The sequence below is a fragment of the Bubalus kerabau genome, chromosome 20, assembly GCF_029407905.1.
Source record: "Bubalus kerabau isolate K-KA32 ecotype Philippines breed swamp buffalo chromosome 20, PCC_UOA_SB_1v2, whole genome shotgun sequence".
NCBI classification, from domain to species: domain Eukaryota; kingdom Metazoa; phylum Chordata; class Mammalia; order Artiodactyla; family Bovidae; genus Bubalus; species Bubalus kerabau.
In genome coordinates, this window is record NC_073643.1 from 50,150,233 (window position 1) to 50,163,709 (window position 13,477).

Consider the following 13,477-nt stretch of genomic DNA (forward strand, 5'->3'; position numbering starts at 1 on the left):
ACAGTTACCAGGGGGAAATGGGGAAGAGGGATAAACTAGGAGTTTGGGATTGACATAACCACACTACTATATATAAAATAGGTAACTAACAAGGACATACCACTGTATAGCACAGGGAACTCTACTCAGCACTCCGTAATGACCTATATGGGAAAAGAATCTAAAAAGTGTAGCTATAAGCATAATTGACTTACTTTGCTGTATACCTGAAAGTAACACATTATAAATCAACCATATTCCAATTAAAATTTTAAAAAATAATAATAAACTCCTGTACCTCTTGGCCTCTAATGCCCTTGTGAAAAAGGATATATAAAATGCAGTTGGGAAACCTCTTCTGTAAAAATCAGAGTAAACAGTTGAGGGTTTGGAGACTAACCCACTCACATCATTTTTTTTTTAAAGCAGCTGTTTAAGAATGGAAAAATCAGTTTCCAGTTCAAGATAGCCCCTCCTGTGAGAGCACAAAAAAAATCACAACTAGATGTTGAGCAACCACTGACAGGAGGATGCTGGAAACTACCAAAAAAAGACACCCACATCCAAAAACAAGGAGGGAGATGCAGAGAGAGGGCAGCAGGGCACAATCATGATAAAATCAAATCCTTTCCCGCCAGGCGGGTGACCCAAAGCCTGCAGACCACCACCAAAGAAGTTCTCCCACTGTTTCGAAGGTTCTGAACCCCACACCAGGCTTCCCAGCCCCGGGATCCGACAAAGAAATCATACTCCCCAGGGAATCTGGCCTTGAAGTTCAGTGAGAATTGATTACAACACTTCCACAGGACTGAGGAAAACACAGACTCCAGTCCTGGAGGCACAAACAAATCCTTTCCTGAAAGAAGATGCAGAGGAAAGGGGCAGTGACCCCACAGGAAGACTGAACCAAACCACCTGCTAGTGTGGAGGGACGGCCATGGAGGCACAGCTGGGCAGACGCTCAGCACAAGGGCAGGGCACTGGCAGCAGAAGCCCAGCAAGGCGCCCTTGCCATAAACCCTCTTGGAGTTCCCCGTTAATTTAATTAGACTGTTAATTTAAAACAAGCAAAAGCAACAAAGGTTTACCGTGCATCACAGGGAACTACAGTCAATATCTCGTAATAACCTATAATGGAAAATAATCTCAAAAATAATCTATTTGTGTATGTATAACTAAATCACCTTGCTTTGCACCTGAAACATTGTTAAGTCAACTATACTTCAATAAAATATAATTATATATTAAGGAAAAAAAAGAAAAAATAATAGCATGGAACTTTAATATCCACTTATACCAATGGACGTCGGGACAGAAAATCAATAAGGAAACATAAGCGTTAAAGATACAACAGACCAGATGGACTTACTGATGTTTATAGAGCATTCCATTAGAAAGCAGCAAAATACACTTTCTTTTCAAATGCACATGGAACATCCCCAGGACAGAGCTTATCTTTGTCCCTAAATCAAGCCTCAGTAAATTTAAGAACACTGAAAACATATCAGGTATCACTGCTGACCACAATGCTATAAGATCAGAAATCAGATACAAGAAAAAAACTGCAAAAACCCACAAATATATGGAGGCTGAGTGATACGTTACTCAACAACCAAGGGATCACCGAAGATATCAAAAAGGAAATTTAAAAATACCTAGAGACAAATGACAATGAAAACATGACAATCCAAAACCTATGGGATGCAGCAAAAGCAGGTCTAAGAGAGAAGCTGAAGCAACACAATCTTACCTCAGGACACAAGAGAAAATCTCAAATAAACAACCTAACCGTGGGACTTCCCTTGTGGTCCAGTGGTTAAGAATCCACCTGCCAAATGCAGGGGACATGGGTTCAATCCCTGGTCTGGGAAGATCCCACATGCCACAGAACTACTAAGCCTATGTGCCACAGCTTTTGAGCCTGTACTCCAAGGCCCATGCTCTGCAACATGAGAAGCTACCTCAGTGAGAAACCCATGCACCCCAACTACACAGGAACCCCACTCACTGCAACTAGAGAAAGCCTGCACAGAGCAAACACCCAGTGCAGTCACACACACCCCCAAATGAACCAGAGAAAAAGCAAGTAAGCCCCAATGTTAGCAGAAGGAAAGAAATCATAATGACCAGAGCAGAAATAAATGATATAAAGATGAAGAAAACAATAGAAAAGGCCAATGAAAATAAAAACTGGTCCTATAAAAAGATGAACAAAACTGATAAACCTTTAGACTCAAAGGGAGAAAAGGAAGAGGGCTCAAATCAAGAAAAGTCGAAACAGGGACTTTCCTGGTGGTACAGTGCATGAAAAGTCACCTGCCAATGCAAGGGGACACTGGTTTGATCCCTCGTCCAGGAAGATTCCACATGCCATGGAGCAACCCAGCCCATGCACCACGACTACTGAGCCCAAGAGCAGCAAATGCTGAAGCCAGCACACACTCCAGGGCCTACAAGCCACAACTATCGAGTCCCCGGGCTGCAGCCTCTGAAACCCATGTACCCAGGCCCTGAGCTATGCGAGAGCCACTCAATGGAAGCCCATGCACTGCAACAGAGAGCAGTCCCGGCTCACCGTAACTGGAGAGTATGCAGCAATGAAGAAATAGCACAACCAAAAATTAATTATTAAAAAAAACTAGGAATGAAAAAGGGTAAGTTACAACTGACGCCACGGACGTACAAAAGATAAGAGACTACTACAAGCAACTATATGCCAATAAAACAGACAGTCTAGAAGAAATGGACAAATTCTTAGAAAAGTACAACCTTCCAAGACTGAGCCAGGAAGAAACAGAAAACATGAACAGACCAATCACAAGTTCTGAAACTGTGATTCAAAAACTTCCAACAAAAGTCCAGGACCAGATGGCCTCACAGATGAATTCTATCAAGCATTTAGACAACACTTGACACCTATCCTTCTGAAATCCTTCCAAAAAATTGCCAAAGAAGAAATACTTCCAAGCTCATTCTATGAGGCCACAATCACCCGGATACCAAAACCAAAGATACCACAAAAATGAAAATTACAAGGACTTCCCTGGTGGTCCAGAGGTTACAAATCCACCTTGCAATGCAAGTGACACAGGTTTGATCCTTGGTTGGGGAACTAAGATTCCAAATACTGCAGAGCAACCAAAGCACACATATTGAAACTGCTGAGCCCACGTGTTCTGGAGCCTGGACACCACTAGAGAGTCCACGAGCCACCATGGAAGACCCCGCATGAGGCCACAAAGACCCTGCGTGCTGCAACCAAGACGTCACGCAGCCAAAGAAATAATTGTTAAAAACAGGAAAGGAAAATTACCGGCCAATATCACTCAACACAGACACAAAACATCCCAATAAGACACTAGCAAACCAAGTCCAATAACACATTAAAAGGTTCATACACCATGATCAAGTGGGATTTATCCCAGGGATGCAAAGATTTTTCAATATACACCAGTCAATCAATGTGATATACCACATTAACAAACTGAAGAATTAAAACCATATGATCATCTTAATAGACACAGAAAAAGTTTTTGACAAAATCCAACACCCATTTACGATAAAAAAAAAAAACACAACAAAAACTCTCCAGAAAGTGGGCATAGAGGGAATCTACCTCACCATAATAAGGCTACATAAAACATTCTCAAAGGTGAAAAACTCAAAACATTTCCTCCAAGACCTCCTGATATTTACTCTCGCCACTTTTATTCAACACAGTTCTGGAGATTCTAGTCACAGCAATCGGAAAAGAAAAGGAAATAACCAAACCGGAACAAGAACATAAAATTGTCACTGTTTGCAGATACACAAAAAATCCAAAGACACTATCAGAACAGTATGAGAGCTCATCATCGAATCTGGAAAATCTGCAGGATACAAAATGAATGAAAGATCAGAAAAAAATTTTATTTGAGTATAATTGCTTTCTAATATTGTGTTAGTTTCTGCTATACAATGAATTAATCAGTTATATGTATACAAATATCCTCCTCCTCCTCTTTGACCTCCCTCACACCCTCATCCCCACCCGAGTCATCTAGGTCATCACAGGGCACCAAGCTGAGTTTCCAGGGCTACAGAGCAGGTTCTTGTTAGTGCTCTGCATATGGCAGGGCACATGCGTGGCTCCTAACCTCCCAATCTACTTCTCACGCCCTCGTGCCACCCCCACCCGTGTCCACATGTCCACTCTCTGTCTCTATTCCTGCCCTACAAGTCAGTTCATCTGTACCATTTTTATAGATTCCACATGTATGGATTAACAAACGATCTTTCTCTCTTTCTGATTTACTTCACTATGTATATCTCCAAAATATAGAAATAGCTCATAAGCTCAATATCAAACAAAAAACCAAATCGAAGTATAGGCAAAGACCTAAATTGACATCTCTCCAAAGAAGACATACAGATGGCCAAGAGGCACATGAAAAGGTGCTCAGCATCACTAATTATTAGAGAAATGCACATCAAAACTACGAGATGGGACTTCCCTAGTGATCCAGAGGCTAAGACTTCACAATCCCAATGCTGGGAGCCTGGGTTTGATGCCTGGTCAGGGATCTAGATCACACATGCCACAAGAGTTTGCATGCTGCACCTGAAAACTCCCCTGTGCTGTGCCTGAAGAGCCCACATGCTGCAACAAAGACCAAACACCCTGCAGTCCACAACTAAGACCTGGGCCACCAAACAAACAAACAAAATACTTTAAAACTATATCTCTTTAAAAAAAAAAAAAAAAACTAACAATAAGACCCTGATGCTGGGAGGGACTGGGGGCAGGAGGAGAAGGGGACGACAGAGGATGAGATGGCTAGATGGCATCACCGACTCAATGGACATGGGTTTGGGTGAACCCTGGGAGTTGGTGATGGACAAGGAGGCCTGGCGTGCTGCGGTTCATGGGGTTGCAAAGAGTCGGACACGACTGAGCTGAACTGAACAATAAGTGCTTGTGAGGGTGTGGCGAAAAGGGAACCCTCTCTATATCCCTGGTAGGAAGGCAAATTGTTACGACCATTATGGGAAACTGGTATTTGAGGCTCCTTGAAAAACTAAATACAGAACTGCTATATGATCCAACAACCCCATTCCTGGGCATATATCCAGAGAAGAACTTAATTCAAAAAGATACAAGCAAAGGAAAAAAAAAAGATACAATCACCCCAATGTTCACTGCAGCACTATTTAAAATAGCCAAGACAGGGAAGCAAACTAAACCATCAATTGACAGGTGAGTGGATAAAGATGGGGTAGAGACATTACTTTGCCAACAAAGGTCCGTCTAGTCAAGGCTATGGTTTTCCCAGTGGTCATGTATGGATGTGAGAGTTGGACTATAAACAAAGCTGAGTACCGAAGAATTGATACTTTTGAACTGTGGTGTTGGAGAAGACTCTTGAGAGTCCCTTGCACTGCAAGGAGATCAAACCAGTCCATCCTAAAGGAGATCAGTTCTGAATATTCATTGGAAGGACTGATGCTGAAGCTGAAACTCCAATATTTTGGCCACCTGATGTGAAGAACTGACTCATTGGAAAAGACTCTGATGCTGGAAAAGATTGAAGGTAGGAGAAGGGGATGACAGAGGATGAGATGGTTGGATGGAATCACCGACTCAATGGACATGAGTTTGAGCAGACTCGGGGAGTTGGTGATGTACGGGGAAGCCTGGCGTGCTGCAGTCCATGGGATCGCAAGGAGTCAGACATAACTGAGCGACTGAACCGAAATGAACATATATATAATGGAATAATACTTAGCCATAAAAAAGGAATGAAGTAATGCCATTTGCCACAACATGGATGGACCTAGAAATTATCATACTGAATGAAGTCAGATAATGACAAATATCATGTATTGCTTACATGTAGAATCTAAAAAGTAATGGTACAAATGAACTTATTTATGTAAGAGTCATAAATGTAGAAAAATTTACAGTTACCAGGGAGAAATGGGGAAGAGGGATAAATCAGGAGTCTGAGATTGAAATATATACACTACTGTATCTAAAACACATAACAAGAACCTACTAATGCATAGCACAGGGAACCCTACTTAGTACTCTGTAGTGACCTATATGGGAAAAGAATCTAAAAAAGAGTGGATGTATGTATAACTGATTTACTCTGCTATATACCTGAAAGTAACACATCATAAATCAACTATATTCCAGGAAAAATTTAAAAAATAGTAATAAATTCAGGTGCCTCTTGGCCTCTAATGCCCTTGTGAAAAAGGATATATAAAATGCAGTTGGGGAACCTCTTCCGTAAAATTCAGAGTAAACAGTCAAGGCTTTGGAGACCACCCCACCCACATCACTTTAAAAAAAAAACAAAACAGAGCTCTTCAAGAATGGAACAGTGGGCTTCCGGTTCAAGATGGCAGAATAGAAGGACGTGCACTCATTTCCTCCTGCAAAAGCACCAAAATCACAACTAGCTATTGAGTAACCATTAACAGAAGGATGCTGGGACCACCAAAAAAAAGACACATCACCTCCAAAGACAAAGAAGCTGCAGCAAGATGGCAGGCGGGGCACAATCACGGTAAAATCAAATCCCATACCCACCGGGTTGGTGACCCACAGAATGGAGAACAGTAATACCAAAGAAGTTCTCCCTCTGTTGTGAAGGTTCTGAACCCCACATCAGGCTTCCCAGCCGGAGATCTGACAGAGGGACTGGGAATCCCTGGGAATCTGGCCTTGAAGGCCAGCAGGATTTGACTGCAAGACTTCCACAGGACTAGGGCAAACAGAGACTCCAGTCTTGGGAGGGCCCAAACAAAACCTCAGAGGAAAGGAGCAAGCCTTCCTCTGCACCAAGCCTCAGAGGTAAGCAGCAGTGACCCCCCGGGAGACTGAACCAAACCACCTGCTAGAGCTGGGTCTCCTGTGGCAGCGCGGGTTGGCAGGGGCTCCCCACAGGGGTGGAGGCACTGGCAGCAGCAGTCTGGAAAGGTCCCCCCTGGCAGAAACCCTCTTGGAGGTCCCATTAACCTGACTGCAGACTCAAGGGCTGGGTCACCTCAGGCCAAAAAACTATCAGGGAGGGAGCACAACCTCACCCAACACCAGGTAATTGGGTTAAAGCTTTACTGAGCAAGGCCCTGCCCACCAGAGAAAGACCCAGTTTTTCCCACCACCAGCCTCTCCCATCTGAATTAAATTTGTCCATTCCTGTCCATTTTATTTCACTGATTCCTAAAATGTCGATGTTCATGCTTGCCATCTCCTGTTTGACCACTTTCAAGCAAATTTACTTTGAGTGATGGACTTAACATTCCAGGTTCCTATGCAACATTGTTCTTTACAGCATCGGACTACTTTTGCCACCAGACACATCCACAACTGGATGTCATTTCTGTTTTGGCTCAGCCTCTTCAATCCTTCTGGAGCTATTTCTCCACTCCTCTCCAGTAGCATATTGGACATCTACTGACCTGGGGGGTCGGGGAGCAGTTTCTCTTTCAGTGTCCTATCTTTTTGCCTTTGCAAACTGTTCATGGAGTTCTCAAGACAAGAATACTGAAGCGGTTTGTCATTCCCTTTTCCAGTGGATCACATTTTGTAATAACTCTCTACCAAGACCTGTCTGTCTTGGGTGGCCCCACATAGCATGGCTCATGGTTTCATTAAGTTACACAAAGCTGTGATCCATGTGATCACTTTGGTTAGTTTTCTGTGATTGTGGTTTTCATTCTGTCTGCCCTCTGATGGGCAGAGGCTTGTGCAAGCTTCCTGATGGAAAGGGGGAAAACTGGGTCTTGGGCCAAGGCCATGTTCAGTAAATCTTTAATCCAATTTCCTGTTGATAGGTGAAGCTGTACTCTCTCCCTGTAGGGTAATGGAGACCTCCAAAAGGACTTATACCAGCACACCTCCCAGAACAGCTGCTGACCCCGAGAGGCAGGCCACTGTCGACCCACACCTCTGCCAGAGACTCCCGGACAGTCACAGGCAAGTCTGGTTCAGTCTGTTGTGGGGTCACTGCTCCTTTCTCCTGGGTCCTGGGGCGCACGAAGTTTTGTTTGTGCCCTCCAAGCATCTCTGTTTTCCCAGTCCTGTGGAAGTTCTGTAACCAAATCCCGCTGACCTTCAAAGTCAGATTCCCGGCAGATTCTCATTGACATGTTAGGAATCAGTGAACTAAAGTGAACTGGAGTGGGCGAATTTAATTCAGATGACCATTGGAACTACTACATGGGCAAGAATCCCTTGAAGAAATGGAGTAGCCCTCATAGTCAATAAGAATTCAAAATGCAGTACTGGAGAGCAATCTCCAAAACAGCAGAATGATCTTTCTTTGTTTCCAAGGCAAACCATTCAATATCACAGTAATCCAAGCCTATGATCCAACCAGTAATGCTGAAGAAGCTGAAGCTGAACAGTTCTATGAAGACCTATAAGACCTTTTAGAACTAACACCAAAAAAAAAAAAATGTGCTATTCAGCACAGGGGACTGGAATGCTATTAAAATAGGAAGTCAAGAGATAGCTGGAGTTAACAGGCAAGTTTGGCTTTGAAGTACAAAATACAGCAGGGCAAAGGCTAACAGTTTTGCCAAGAGGATGCACTGGTCGTAGCAAACATCCTCCTCCACCAACACAAGAGAAGACTCTACACATGGACATCAACAGATGATCAATACAGAAATTAAGTAGATTATATTCTTGCAGCTGAAGATGGAGAAGCTCTATCCAGTCAGCAAAAACAAGCCCTGGACTGTGTCTCAGACCATCGGCTTCTTATTGCAAAATTGAGGCTCAAATTGCGGAAAGTAGGGAAAACCACTGCAGGACATTCAGGCTATTCTTTCTAAATCAAAGAAAGACACGAAGTCAGAGGCAAATCAAGAGAGAAGGTAGGGGAGACAGAGAGAGACAAGAGACAGAAAAGAAAAGAGCGGAGCGGGCAGAGAAAGAGGGAGAGGGGGGGAGAGAGAGAGGGAGGCGACATGGGGGAGGAAAGGAGAGGGGGGAAAAGAGAGGGAAGAAGGAAAGAGGAGATGGGAGAGAGGGAGAGAGAGTTTGAGAAGGAGGGAGGAAGAAACGGAGGGAGGGAGAGAGAAAGAGAGAAGGGGAAGGAAGGAGAAAGAGAGAGCATGAGAGAGAGAGTAGGAGGGAGGGAGAAATAGAGAGAGAGAGAGAGAGGCAGAGAAGGAAGGAGGTTTGAAGGCAGAGAGAGACAGATGAAAGAGAAAGAGACAGGAAGAGAGAGAGATACACAGAGAAAGAGAGACCGAGAGAAAAGGAGAGTGGGAAAAGAGCAAGACAGAGAAACAGAGACAGGGAAAGAGACTAAGCCGGAGGGAGAGAGATGGACAGACAGACAAAGGGGGAATGGGGAGTGGGAGGAGAGGGAGAGAAAGAAAGAGGGAGGGAGGAAGAGAGAGGGGGATGCAGAGAGAGTTCAAGAGACAGGGAGGGAGGGAGACTGAGAAAGAGAGGGAACTAGACAGGGAGAGACCAAGGGAGTAGGTGGGAGGCAGGGAGACACAGTGACAGGGAGAGAGACAGAGAAAGAGAGGGGTTGGGGAGAGAGGGAGGAAGAAAAGAGAGAGGAGGAGAGAGGAGGAGGGAAGGAGAGAACGGGAAAGACAGAGATAGGAAAGAAGGGAGAGAGATACAGGAAGAGAGAGACGAAGAGAGGCAAGGAGGAAGACAGAGACATGGAGAAAGACAGATGGAGGGAGGGAGAAAGAGACAGAGAAAGAAAGAGGGAGAGAGACAGAGAAAGACTGAAAGAGGGAGGGAGATAGGGAGGAAGGGATGGGGCAAAGGAGAGAAGACATATAGCGGGAGACAGAGAGGGACCAAGAGAGTAGGTGGGAGGGAGGGAGAAAGAGTAACAGAGATAGCGAGAGAGAAAAAGAAAAAGGGTGTTGGGGGTGTTGGGGGCTGGGGAGAGGGAGAGAAAGAAAAAGGGAGGCAGAAAGAGAGAGAGACCAAGAGACAGGGAGGGAGAGGGAATGAGACAGGGAGGGAGGGAGAGAGAGACTGAGAGAATGGGGAAAAAGCAGTAAGAGAAAGAGGGACGGAAGGAGAGAGAGACAGAAATAAAAGCGGGGGCGGGTGTGGGGAGAGAAAGACAGGGTAAGGTAGAGCTGAAGAAAGATTAGGGAGGGAGAGAGGGAGGGATGGAGGGAGAGTGACAAAGAGAGAGGGAGGGAGGGTGGAAAAAGAGAGCAAGAGAGAGACAGACAGAGAGAGAGAGACACTGGCAGAGAGACCAAAAGTGTGTGTGTTGGGGGCGGTGGGGGGGTGTGCTAGGGGAGAAACAGAGTGACAGGGAGGCAGAAAGAGACAGAGCAAGAAAGAGGGACCAAGTCCAGGGAGTAGGGGAGGCAGAGAGAGAGGGAAGGAGGCAAAGAGAAGAGGGAGGGAGAAACAGAGAGGGAGAGGGAAAGAGACAGGGCGGAAAGAAGGGAGAGAGAGACAAAGGGATAAAGGGAAAGAGAAAGAGACCAGGAGACAGAGAAAGACCAAGAGAGAGCGCGGAAGAGAGACACAGAGGAAGACAGACATACAGAGAGGGTGGGAGAGACAGAAAGGCTGAAAGGAGGAGGGGGAGAGAGATTCAGAGAGACAGATCCCGAGAGAAGGGGGCAGGCAGGGAGAGAAAGCGAAAGAAAGAGGGAGGAAGTGAGTGAGGGGGGTGGCGGGAGGCAGGCAAGGTGGGGGGAGAGAGACAGGGCAAGAGACAGACAATGAAAGAAGGATGGGAAAAAACCAGGGCACAAACGAACCTGCCTAAGAAACAGCCTCACAGACAGAGAGAACAGATATAGTTGCCAAGGGGGAGCGGAGGAAGGAAGGGATGGACTGGCAGTTCTGGGTTAGTAGAGGCAGGCTCTGATATTTACAATGGTGGCCCAATGGTTAAGAATCTGCCTTCCAACGCAGGCGCGGGTTAGACCCCTGGTTGGGGAGCTAACATCCCACATGGCACATGGTAACTAAGCCAGCTCGTGACAAAAAGAGTTTCGAGCCGCAACTACTGAGTCCATGCGCTCTGGAGCCCGCGCTCCACAAGGGAAGACTGAGAGCTGCAACTAGAGCAAGCCCACACACTGTGATGAAGGCTCAGCTCAGCCAATACACAGATCATATGCCTAAAAAAGAGCGGGCCGGGGAGACTGGGGAGTACTGAGAGCAAACATGGAGACCAGAGGCGAGGCACAGATGGTGGAGAAACAGGACAAGGAATTCACGTCTCCTAACACAGTGGCACCAACCAGGTGCTGGCGGGGGACCCCAGACACCTATGGGGACTGGAGGAGCCTCCATGCAAGCAGGTAGGATGTGGTGGGGGAAGGAGGGAGGGAGGAAAAGCAGAGGCGGGATGGGGGGGAACCCCTGAGGGGCGGCTGGGGGAGCAAGCTCTCACACTTGGAAGAGCCCACCCATGGTGCAGGGATCAGCAGGGAAGGGGAGAGAGCTTCTCAGGAGAGGGACATGGGAGGGCTACATGACAGGGGTCTCCTCAACCTGCTCAGGACCCACGGAGCCTGCTGGGGTCCAGAGTCTGAACCTCCACCCCTCAGGGACCCCCTGGCTGTGCAGGTCCTGAGCCTAAGGCCAGCCCCGCAGGGGCTACTGTGATTCTGTTTAGCTTTGTTGTTGTTGCACTTTTATTTTTTCTAATATATTTTCTAGTTTTATTTTTTATTCCTTTTTACTGTCTGCTCCTTCTTCTTTGTTGCTTTTTCTGGGGGGCGGCGGGGGAGGGCAGCACTTTGTGACCTGCGGGGTCATGGTTCCCAGGCCAGGGATCAGGCTTGAGCTCCTGTGGTGGAAGCACTGAGTCTAAACCCCTGGACTAACAGAGAACCTCAGACCCCAGGCAATATTAATCCACGTGAGCTCTCCCTGAGGTTCTCCTCTCAGCACCAAGACCCAGCTCCACCCACGGCCTGCAAACTCCAGGGTTGGACGTCTCAGGCCAAACAACCAGCAAGACAGAAACGGTCCCACTCACCGAAAAAAAAGAGAGACAAAAAATATGATACAGACGAAGGAGCAACGCAAAAACCTATAAGACCAAATAAAAGAAGAGGAAACAGGCAATATACCTGAAAAAGAATTCAGAGAGTAATGACAGTAAAGATGAGCCTAAATCTCAGGAAGAGAATGGAGGCACGGGTCGAGAAAATACCAGAAATGTACAACAAAGACCTAGAAGAACTAAAGAGCAAACAGTGATGAAAAACACAAGAACTGAAATGAAAGATACACCGGAAGGAACTGATAGCAGAGTAACTAAAGCAGAAGAATAACTAAGATCAAAAGAACTGTTGAGGAGCAGAATAAAGAAAAAAGAATAAAAATAAATGAGGACAGTCTCAGAGACCTCTGGGACAACATTAAACACACCAACGTTCAAATCACAGGGGTCCTGGAAGGAGAGAAAGGATCTGAGAAAATATTTGCAGAGATTATAGTTGAAAATTTTTTTAACACAGGAAATAGGCACCCAAGTCCAGACAGTCCCATACAGGATAAATCGGAGAAGATACACACAGAGACACATAGCAATCAAACCAACAAAAATTAAATTAAAAAAAAAAGCAAAAAATAATATACAAGGGAATCCCCATAAGGTTATTAGCCAATTTTTCAGTAGAAATTCTGAAGGCCAGACAGGCGTGGCAAGATGTATTTAAAATGATGAAAGGGGTAAATCTACAACCAAGATTACGCTACCTGGCAAGGATATCATTCAGATCCAATGGAGAAATCAAAAGCTTTACAGACAAGGGATTTCTCTGGCAGTTAAAACTCCACACTTCCAATGCATGGGGTATGGGCTCGATCTCTGGTCAAGGAAATAAGATTCCACATACTGAGGAATGCAGCCAAAAAAAAAGTAAAAAAAAAAAAAGCTTTCAGACAAGCAAAAGCTAAGAGAATTCAGCATTACCAAATCAGGTTTATGACAAATGCTTAAAGAACTTCTCTAGGCTGAAAACACAAAGAGAGAAAAGGACCCATTAAAAATAAATTCAAACTAATTAAGAAAATGGTAATAGAAACAGGCATATCAATAATTACCTACAATGAAAATGGACAAAACGCTCCCACCAAGACACAGACTGACAAAATGGATGAGAAAATAAGACCTGTACTATCCAAAAGAAACCAAGTTCAGACCTGCAGTCATACAGACTGAAAAAGAGGGGATGGAAAAAAATATATTCCATGCAAATGGAAATGAAAAGAAAGCTGGGATAGCATTACTCACAGCAGATAAAATAGACTTTAAAATAAAGACTGTTACAAGAGATAAGGAAGGCCAGTACATAATGAAGGGATCAATCTTACAAGGAGGGATAACAATTATAAATGTTTATTCACCCAACACAGGAGCACCTCAACGCATAAGGCAAATGCTAATAGCCATAAAAGGGGAATCGACAGTAACAGAAATAGAAGGGAATTTACCACCCAACTTACACCAATGGACAGATCATCCAGACACAAAATAAATAA

The 13,477-nt window shown here is 45.0% G+C and overlaps 1 protein-coding gene across 2 annotated transcripts in view; it reads right to left on the reverse strand.

The window, feature by feature from the left end:
* NISCH (nischarin) overlaps positions 1–13,477 on the reverse strand; it is a 65,033-nt gene that overhangs the window by 16,703 nt on the left and 34,853 nt on the right. The window lies entirely within an intron of this gene.